This window comes from Thalia democratica, unplaced genomic scaffold (assembly GCF_965202585.1).
Source record: "Thalia democratica unplaced genomic scaffold, ktThaDemo2.hap1.1 HAP1_SCAFFOLD_94, whole genome shotgun sequence".
Taxonomy (NCBI): Eukaryota; Metazoa; Chordata; class Thaliacea; order Salpida; family Salpidae; genus Thalia; species Thalia democratica.
Window position 1 is genome coordinate 67,501 of NW_028139263.1, and position 10,000 is coordinate 77,500.

General features: G+C 29.5%; 5 non-coding genes across 5 annotated transcripts in view; all 5 read right to left on the minus strand.

Moving 5' to 3' along the window:
* Nucleotides 1-1,267, minus strand: part of LOC145845570 (small subunit ribosomal RNA) — a 1,808-nt gene extending 541 nt beyond the window's left edge. The window contains exon 1 of the ribosomal RNA XR_014370432.1: nt 1-1,267. This exon is cut by the window's left edge and continues 541 nt beyond it. This is a non-coding gene — a ribosomal RNA (small subunit ribosomal RNA).
* Nucleotides 1,268-4,650: 3,383 nt separating this feature from the next.
* Nucleotides 4,651-4,769, minus strand: LOC145845593 (5S ribosomal RNA). Its single transcript, XR_014370450.1, has one exon. It is a non-coding gene; the product is annotated as a 5S ribosomal RNA (ribosomal RNA).
* Nucleotides 4,770-7,600: 2,831 nt separating this feature from the next.
* Nucleotides 7,601-7,719, minus strand: LOC145845594 (5S ribosomal RNA). Its single transcript, XR_014370451.1, has one exon. It is a non-coding gene; the product is annotated as a 5S ribosomal RNA (ribosomal RNA).
* Nucleotides 7,720-9,510: 1,791 nt separating this feature from the next.
* On the minus strand, nt 9,511-9,625 carry LOC145845632 (U5 spliceosomal RNA). Its single transcript, XR_014370488.1, has one exon. It is a non-coding gene; the product is annotated as a U5 spliceosomal RNA (small nuclear RNA).
* An 81-nt stretch (nt 9,626-9,706) lies between these two features.
* On the minus strand, nt 9,707-9,902 carry LOC145845621 (U2 spliceosomal RNA). The gene has a single exon (XR_014370477.1). It is a non-coding gene; the product is annotated as a U2 spliceosomal RNA (small nuclear RNA).
* Nucleotides 9,903-10,000: the final 98 nt, after the last annotated feature.

The window sequence follows — 10,000 nt, forward strand, 5'->3', positions numbered from 1 at the left end:
CAGAATCAAGAAAGAGCTCTCAATCTGTCAATCCTCGCTGTGTCCGGGCCGGGTGAGATTTCCCGTGTTGAGTCAAATTAAGCCGCAGGCTCCACTCCTGGTGGTGCCCTTCCGTCAATTCCTTTAAGTTTCAGCTTTGCAACCATACTTCCCCCGGAACCCAAAGACTTTGGTTTCCCGGAAGCTGCCGGACAGTTCTTAAGTTCGACACTGCCCGATCGCTAGTCGGCATCGTTTAAGGTCAGAACTAGGACGGTATCTGATCGTCTTCGAACCTCTGACTTTCGCTCTTGATTAAAGAAAACATTCTTGGCAAATGCTTTCGCAGTCGTTCGTCTTGCGCCGATCCAAGAATTTCACCTCTAACGGCACAGTACGGATGCCCCCGTCCGTTCCTATTAATCATTACCTCGTGCTCCGAAAACCAACAAAATAGAACCGAGGTCCTATTCCATTATTCCATGCAACATTATACAAGCGTAAAGCCTGCTTTGAACACTCTAATTTTTTCAAGGTAAACTTGCCGGACCACCGCAACACTCAGTTAAGAGCACCGCGAAGGCACCGACCAACAAGAACAACGAGGCCAGTGCTAGCCTTTCGACCGACCAACCTCGCCGTCCCTATATCCAACTACGAGCTTTTCAACCGCAACAACTTAAATATACACTTTTGGAGCTGGAATTACCGCGGCTGCTGGCACCAGACTTGCCCTCCAATGGATACTCGTTAAAAAGTTTAAAGTGTACTCATTCCAATTGCAGGACCTCGTACGAGGTCTGCATTGTTATTTTTCGTCACTACCTCCCCGAGCCGGGAATGGGTAATTTGCGCGCCTGCTGCCTTCCTTGGATGTGGTAGCCGTTTCTCAGGCTCCCTCTCCGGAATCGAACCCTGATTCTCCGTCACCCGTTACAACCTCGGTAGGCCGATACCGTACCGACGATAGTTGATAGGGCAGTTGCTTTAATGAGATGTCGCCAGCACTAGGCCGTGCGATCCGCAAGCTTATCCAGAGTCACCATTGTAACGACCCGAAAGCCGGTTAGTTTTGGTCTGATAAATGCGCGCCTCACGTCAGTTCGGCGCTTTACGCATGTATTAGCTCTAGAATTGCCACAGTTATCCATGTAAAAGCGTACAATCAAATGAACCATAACTGATTTAATGAGCCATTCGCAGTTTCACTGTACGTGAGCTCGTACTTACACTTGCATGGCTTAATCTTTGAGACAAGCATATGACTACTGGCAGGATCAACCAGATAACTATCCGAGGGCGTTTAAACCCGTTGCTCGACTGAGCGTTTTTACTGTATAAATACAGACCTTTTCTATCACTCGGCTTAAAAGCCTTGCGAACGTTACTGAAAGTCGGCGCCGGCCTTTTGCTGTTTAAAGCGCCAGCCCGCGTCGACTGCAGCATGCAGCTATACAACTGACTGTTCTTTCTCCCGACCAACCGTTTGCCTTCTGCCGGTTAACTCGTCAGCAGCAACACGCCATCTGTCTGCTGCAGTTACCCGCCTCGAGCCGTGCCTGCCTGCGTCGGCTACTCGTCTCGACGACTTCGCAAAGCTATAAGCCTACCGCCGCTGGACGCTTGTAGTTTTTCATACGCTGCTCCGATGCGTTTACATAGCACGTTCGCCGCCGCTGCAATAGCCGCGCCTCGGGTGCTAAACAGTAATGCTTTAAGCCCGCTTTCTCGCCAAGTCGACCGAACGCACAAACACGTCTCTCTCACTAGTGTAAAGTAATGCATACGTGTATGATGCTCAAATGTTGCTGTTGAACTTTTTTGCCGATTTTTCCCGATTTTTTTTTAATTTCTTTGTTTCTTTTCAATTTTTTTAATATTTTAAGCTTATTTATGCTACGTTTAAATGTTTTAATACTTTTTTTATACTTTATTTAATATGTTTAAAAGAAATAAATAAAAAATAATATATATAAACTACTTTTTTTAATGTTTTAAATATGTTTGTTTATTATAAATAAGCTTTATTTGTATTATTTTTTATTTAAACTTACTTTTTAAATCTTTATATTTGTTTTATCGTTTTAAGCACATTGCGATAAATATAATAAACAAAAAATTGATTAAAAATAATAATAATAAAAAAAAAAAAAAAAAAATAACATAAGCTTATTTTATATGTTTCATTTTATTTTTATTTAAACTTACTTTTCAAACCTTAATACTCGTTTTATTTTTTTAAGCAGATCGCGATAAATATAATAAACAAACAATTAAATAAAAATAAATAAAAATGAAAAAAAAAAAAAAAACATAAGCTTATTTTATATGTTTCATTTTATTTTTATTTAAACTTACTTTTCAAACCTTAATACTCGTTTTATTTTTTTAAGCAGATCGCGATAGATATAATAAACAAACAATGAAATAAAAATAATAATAATAATAATAATAAATCATAAGCTTATTTTGTACGTTTCATTTTATTTTATTTAAAACTTACAATTTAAACTTTTGTATTTGTTCTATTCTTTTAAGCACATCGCGATAAATATAATAAGCAAACAATTAAATAAAAATAATAACAAATAAATAAAACAATACGGCTAAACTATAAAAAGAAAACTAAATAACTGATAAATACTTGTAAAACATTATTTGAAACATGTATTTTGAAACACAACACGATTGATTTATATTTGATAATATATTTTTAATTTGTGTAGTTCATTTAAAGTAGTCTCCCTTTTTGCTTCTGGTTTTATTAGAGTTATATATAACAATAAATGATGTAGTTTATTTAAAGTAGTCTCCCTTTTTGCTTCTGGTTTTACTTGAGTTACATAACGTTAAATAAACATACTTAATAAACGTAACCATCAATACTGTCATTTTAATAAAACTAAGTACAAATACATTGAATTAACATAGAACTTTAAAAAGCCTTTGCTAGTATCTGTTGGTAACAGTAAATAACCTATTATGACTCACAATACAAGAGTGCGAAATTTATTTTTCATTTGATTTTTCAGGTATTTATTTATTTGTGGAAATAAACTTTTTTATTACATTAGAAACTAATTGAATTTTTCCTATAACTATACCTATTATTATATTTAGTATGCTTAAAAGTAATAAAATGAAACGTCGCGATTATATAATAAACAAACAATCAAACAAACAAAGAAATAAAATAAAAAACTATTTTTTTAAACTTATATTTCAACTATATGTCTTATTTTATTTTCATTTAAACTTACTTTAAACCTCTGTATTTGTTATATATATTTAAACACAATACGATTAAACTATAAGACAAACAACAACATAAAATAATCACATTAATAAATACACTAAGCAAATAGCTAGAATAAATATAAATAGTTCAATATATACAATATATTTCTTCCATTTTTAAGTTACTTGTTAAACATATTTATTTAAACATGTTTCTTTAGAATATAAAACTAACAGTTCTACAAATAAAGAAATTAAAAAGCCAATACACATAACACTAACTTTTCATAAATTAGATATGCAAATATGAACAAAATAATAACTAAATTGTAAAGCTTTTGTAAACTGTAAACTTATAAACTTATAATAATAATTGCATATTCACTATTCACAATAGCTTTTTATTTAGTACACAACTGGTCTGTAAGTTGTGTAGTTTATTGAAAGTATAATCCCGTTTTGCTTCTGGTTTAAATAAAGTTATACAACACATACTAAAGTAAATTAAATAAAGTAATTCACTACTATCTATTAAATACATTAATTTAAATTAAAGTGAACTTTGAACTTATAATAATAATTGCATATTCACTATTCAGAATTGCTTTAAATTTAGTACACAACTGGTCTGTAAATTGTGTAGTTTATTGAAAGTATAATCCCGTTTTGCTTCTGGTTCAAATAAAGTTATACAACACTTACTAAAGTAAATTAAATAAAGTAATTCACTACTATCTATTAAATAAAACCAATTTAAAAAATACATTAATTTAAATTAAAGTGAACTTTGAACTTATAATAATAATTGCATATTCACTATTCAGAATTGCTTTAAATTTAGTACACAACTGGTCTGTAAATTGTGTTGGTTCTATTCAAGTACTCTCCTTGTTTGTTTTGTTTTAGTTGTATTTATTTTTAGATACTAGCACATTCAATACACATAATAAAGTAAACCAAATAAACTCTATTAATTTAAACTAAGTACAAATACATTAAGTTAATACAAAACTTTAAAAAGCTTTTGCTAGTATCTGTTGGTAACAGTAAATAACTTATTATGACTCACAATACAAAAGTGCAAAATTTATTTTCGTTTGATTTTTCAAGTAGCTACGCTTTTATTTGTTTATGGACAAAAAGACTTTAAAGTTTTAGTATAAATGACTAATTGTATTAATTTTAACTCAGAAAATTGTACTCTACAAGATGGTGCCATTATTTTTTCGATATCTCAACCTGGTCAAACCACTTTTTTAGCGCTCTAATTGGTTTAAACAGCAAATAACGTTATCTGATTGGCTTACGTTTTTATTTGCTAATAACTAGAATTTACTTTTCTTTTAAGCGTTAAAGAAATGTAAATAAACGAGTAATAAGTATAAATAGGTCAGAAAGAAAAATAGTACAAAAAAGATGAATTCAAAAGGCAAAAGCCTACGGCACGTGGTATTCCCAAGCGGTCACCCATCTAAGTACTAACCACGCCCGACACTGCTTAACTTCCCAGATCGGACGAGATGGGGTGTGCTCAGTGTGGTATGGTCGTAGGCGTTTGAAAGCGTTTACAAGCCTTTATAAACCCTTCGGTTTGTTTAAAAAACCTATTTGCACTTGATTTACAATCGATTTGATATTTTAAAATTAATCCTTATAAAATTTTAACCTGAATTAACCTTTTTTTTTCTTTTTTTTATCAACAGTTACTCCCAAACTGTACTAAAACTGTATTGTAACTGTACAAAAGTGTTTGTTTAAATAATTGCTATCTATAAATTACCTAAGACCAGGACAAGTAGAAGTAAAGTTTATTGAATTATTAAACTAAATAAATAAAATAAAATCGTAAAATAAAATAATACAATATGTTTACAATTTGTCATTGATCTATCCATTTATGTTATTGCATTACAAATACAAACATTGCATACATTCAAGAGTATTATTCATCAATCTTTTCAATATAATAAGTTTTAAATTTATATTTATATATATATTTATTTTTAAATAATTCCTGACATTTTAGACTACCTGAGATTTTTTTTTAATTAAATTAATTTTAGTAATTAAATACTTGACGTTCTAGTTTTTTTAATTTGATAACTCAACTATGTTTATTTTTTTTTTACTAATTTTAAAATTATTATTATACAATATATTTGTTATATTATATTTATTTTATTACTTAAACTTATTATATACATTTAATATATAATATTATTAAATAATTTTATTAACGAATTAAAAACAAAATATTATTATTTTATTATTATTATATTATTAACTTAGTGTTTTATTTTAAAGATATATTAAAAAACTAAACAGATATTACCCCTAAAAAATTTTGTTAATAATATATAAAAAGTACTCAAATTCAGATTCGGAAATATATATACTGTTTTTTTTCATCAATATTGCAGGTCTGCGTAGCCGGGGGCTGTAATCTAGCTGCCAGCAGGCCTGAAATGGTGGCCACTATTGTTCAATGTTCAACTTCAAATTCTTTGAGATTATACTGTACTATCTATCTATCTATCTAACAAATCTATCTAACAAATGTTGTTCAATCTAGGTTGTGGGTACTTGGGTCGAGTAATGCCTTTGACTTACAATCTGTTGTGGATTGTCAATATTCCTCTATCTATCAATAAACAAATCTATCTAATAAATGTTGTTCAATCTAGGTTGTGGGTACTTGGGTCGAGTAATGCCTTTGACTTACAATCTGTTGTTGATTGTCAACATTCCTCTATCTATCAATAATGATTATATTCAATATTAAATGTTGATTAATTCAGTTGTAAGAAAACCAGTGCGCTGGTTAGGTTGGGTAAGGCCTTCGACTTACAATCTTGGGGATTATCAACGTTCATCACAAGTACAGTAACGATCTCATTGAATTTCCAGTTGGAACATTGGATTGTAGTGGTGGCCTACTCTTTTTTGCCTAGTTTGACAAACTATTGTATATATATTGTATAACTTTATTTGTATTATTTTTTATTTAAATTACTACTTATTATTAAAGAATTAAATTTTCTCCATTGTTTTCTCCATCGCGAACATTAAAAAAAAAACTATGTATTTGAACTAATGCTTATTTTATATGTTTTGTTTTATTTTTATTCAAACTTACTTTAAACCTCTGTATTTTTTATACAATAAGATTAAACTATATAACAGAAAAATAATTAAATAATCAAACTATTGAATAAGCAGTTAATTAGTGTGTTTTTTTTAGGCTTCTTTCATTTTTAACTTACTTGTTAACCATATTTCTTTTATTAAAGTATAAAACTAACAGTTACTAAAATAAAATAATCATAAAGTCAATACACAAAACACTAACTTTTTATAGTTTAAATATGCAAACATGAATATAGTTATGAAGTAAAGTTATTCAAAGCTTATAATAATGAAGCTTTTGTATAATATTTCAATTACAGTGAACTTTAAGTAAGATAAGTTTTTTTTTTGTAATAACTACAAAATTGGTATTTTAGTTTATTATTAGTAACTAAATATTTATATTTATTATATTTAAAAAAAAACTTCTATACTAACTCTAATTTCAAAGCATATTAAAACATACAAATTTTACCAACTAAATATTTATTTTTATTTTTATTATTATAACTTTCAAACATAAGCTTGTATACCTTATATACCTATATACCTCATATAGTAGGCTTGACATAACATTATTTAATTCTTTTTGTTTGAAATAAACTCATTTAGTTATTAGTAAATTACAACATAAATGTTTATAACAATAAAACTAAGATTTAGCTTTTGAGTTAGTAAACTTTGATAGTTTTCTTTTAAAAGTTTAATAGTCCTTATTTAAGTTCAAACAAAATTGCTATATATTTAATACACATACAAAAGTAAACTAAGTAAACGTAACTCAATAGTCTCTTTTAAGTAAAAGTAATTACAAATACATTAAGTTAATACAAAACTTTAAAAAGCTTTTGCTAGTATCTGTTGGTAACAGTAAATAACTTATTATGACTCACAATACAAAAGTTCAAAATTTATTTTTGTTTGATTTTTCAAGTAGCCAGGCTTTTAGTTGTTTGTGGACAAAAAGACTTTTAAGTTTTAGTATAAAAGACTAATTGTATTAATTTTAACTCAGAAAATTGTACTCTACAAGATGGTGCCATTATTTTTTCGATATCTCAAACTGGTCAAACCACTTTTTTAGCGCTTTAATTGGTTTAAACAGCAAATAACGTTATCTGATTGGCTAAGGTTTTTGTTTTCTAATAACTAGAATTTTCTTTTCTTTTAAGCGTTAAAGAAATGTAAATAAACGAGTAATAAGTATAAATAGGTCAGAAAGAAAAATAAAACAAAAAAGATGAATTCAAAAAGTAAAAGCCTACGGCACGTGGTATTCCCAAGCGGTCACCCATCTAAGTACTAACCACGCCCGACACTGCTTAACTTCCCAGATCGGACGAGATGGGGTGTGCTCAGTGTGGTATGGTCGTAGGCGTTTGAAAGCGTTTACAAGCCTTTATAAACCCTTCGGTTTGTTTAAAAAACCTATTTGCACTTAATTTACAATCGATTTGATATTTTAAAATTATTCCTTATAAAATTTTAACTTGATGTAAGTATTTTTTTATTAAAACCTTTTTTTTTTGGTGTTTTAATTACAATTACTCCCTGCAACTTTATTAAAAACTTTGTTTAAAAGATTGTTAACTATATTCTATATTTAATACTATGATAATTAGAAGTAAAGTTTATTAAGTGATTAAACTAAATAAAAAATATTGTTAAAATAAACATTTCGGTAACATGTTGTGTTTAGTTTGTTTTACTATTTCTCATTGTTCTATTTATAGATGGACTTATATATACAAGAATATTTATAGTTAGTTATAGTTTTCTAAAGAATATCTCATACTACATCAGATTTTACGAATAAATAATTTATAACTTATAATTATATAACTTATAATTATAGATTATATAATAAATATAACTTAATTTAAGGTAATAAAATATTTGACGTTTAATTTAATAACTCAACTATGTTTATGTTATAAAATGATAGTATATAATACACATACATTATAATAATATGTATAACTAGTTGTTTACTTTAAAATGAATAATTAAGTGGAAGAATTAAAAGAACTCACATTTTTGAAGAGAGCGTGGAAAACCAGAATAGTCTTTTAAAACTTTTATTAAATTATCGATAAATATAAAATACAATAGAATTAAACATATAAACGTAACTGTGGTTGCTTAGAAACTAAACAAGAAATTTTTTAATAAAATATAAAATAATTATTATATAGAAGTAAAATAAAAATAAAATAAAAGTAATATAAATTATATCTTTTAACTAAATAACAATCACGAGCAATATTAGCGCAATGTCAGAGTATGAATTTATAATAAAGGAATTGCTTCCTTGGTGTTGATACTTACCTTATTCAAATAGAATACATTTTCAGCGATCAGGCTTGTATTTATTTTAGCGCGCGTAACACAACGTTTGTGGGTTTCGGCACACTTTTGTCGATAGTGGGCGCCCCGCCTCTTAAGTACAGAAATTTCGGGAATTTTCGATTTTTGGAATTCTGACTCGACAGATCGTTTTTATTTGGTCCAGAGACCCCGTAAAAAATTTTTCAGCCCATTTGAAGCATGATGAAAAAATGTTATTTCGACCCCCTTTTTTTAGGGGTTACGGGGACATCGACCCATTTTTTGGGAATAAAAAACTCCTAGAAAAGGACCACTTTTCTTCTTTTTTCGAATTTCGACTTTTTATTTTTTTGGAAAATTTTTCTATTTTCTTTGTTTGTTCTATTATAAGGTCAAAAATATTTTTTTGAGCTTTGCAACGCATAAGGACTAACGTAAGGTAAGTTTTAAAAGATTTTTTTTTCGATAATTTTTTCTATATTTTTTGTTTGGTCCATTACAAAGTCGAAAATATTTTTTTACGGCTTCTAAACGCGTGTAGATTAACCGTAGGTAGGTTATTTCGAAATTTAAATTTTTCAATATTATTAATATTTCTGTAAATTGTTCGATTATGAGGTTTTTATGGCTCTTTCAGCACCCAATAAGTACATTAAAAAATAAAACATGAAATGAAAACATCAACTAAAATGAAAATAACATATTCTGTGAAAAAACCTACGAAAATTCTTTATGAAATTTTCTTTGTCACATAATTGGAAGCTAAGAAAAACCGGAAAATAATTCTTCTTGAGCCATTTTTTTGTATGATAAATAGTATGCAAGCTGCCGATGTCAGAAGACTGTCGACAGCCGAAAAAAAGTCTGTTAAGACTCATTGAAATTGCTCCTGTCCACGGAAATCTTTAGTAAAAGGCGAAAGATTCATTCGTGTACTGAACTGAAGCCAGAGTGATTAGCAACGGTTGCCAAGGCTTTTTCTATGGGCTTTACCATGCTACAGGTTGTGAATAAATGTATACAAACTCCCCCAGAGGGGAGGCGAGCCGATTCCGGAGGTACTGCAATACCGGACCGACTCTTGACGAGCAGGACAATAAATTGTCTGAACTGCACGTCGGTTGACAAAAAGTCGTTTGATCATGGGAAGGACGCGTGGTCCTTCTCGAAGCGATCAAACTTCGAAGAACAGATACTACACTTGATCTTAGCTCAATGAGCCGAGAAGCGATGCATTCTTAGTATCCGTTTTTTTAATAAACAAACGAAGACTTCGAAGAGCTTGTGACGACCACTCGCATTAGTCATTTAATTGGGGGATGAATGCACA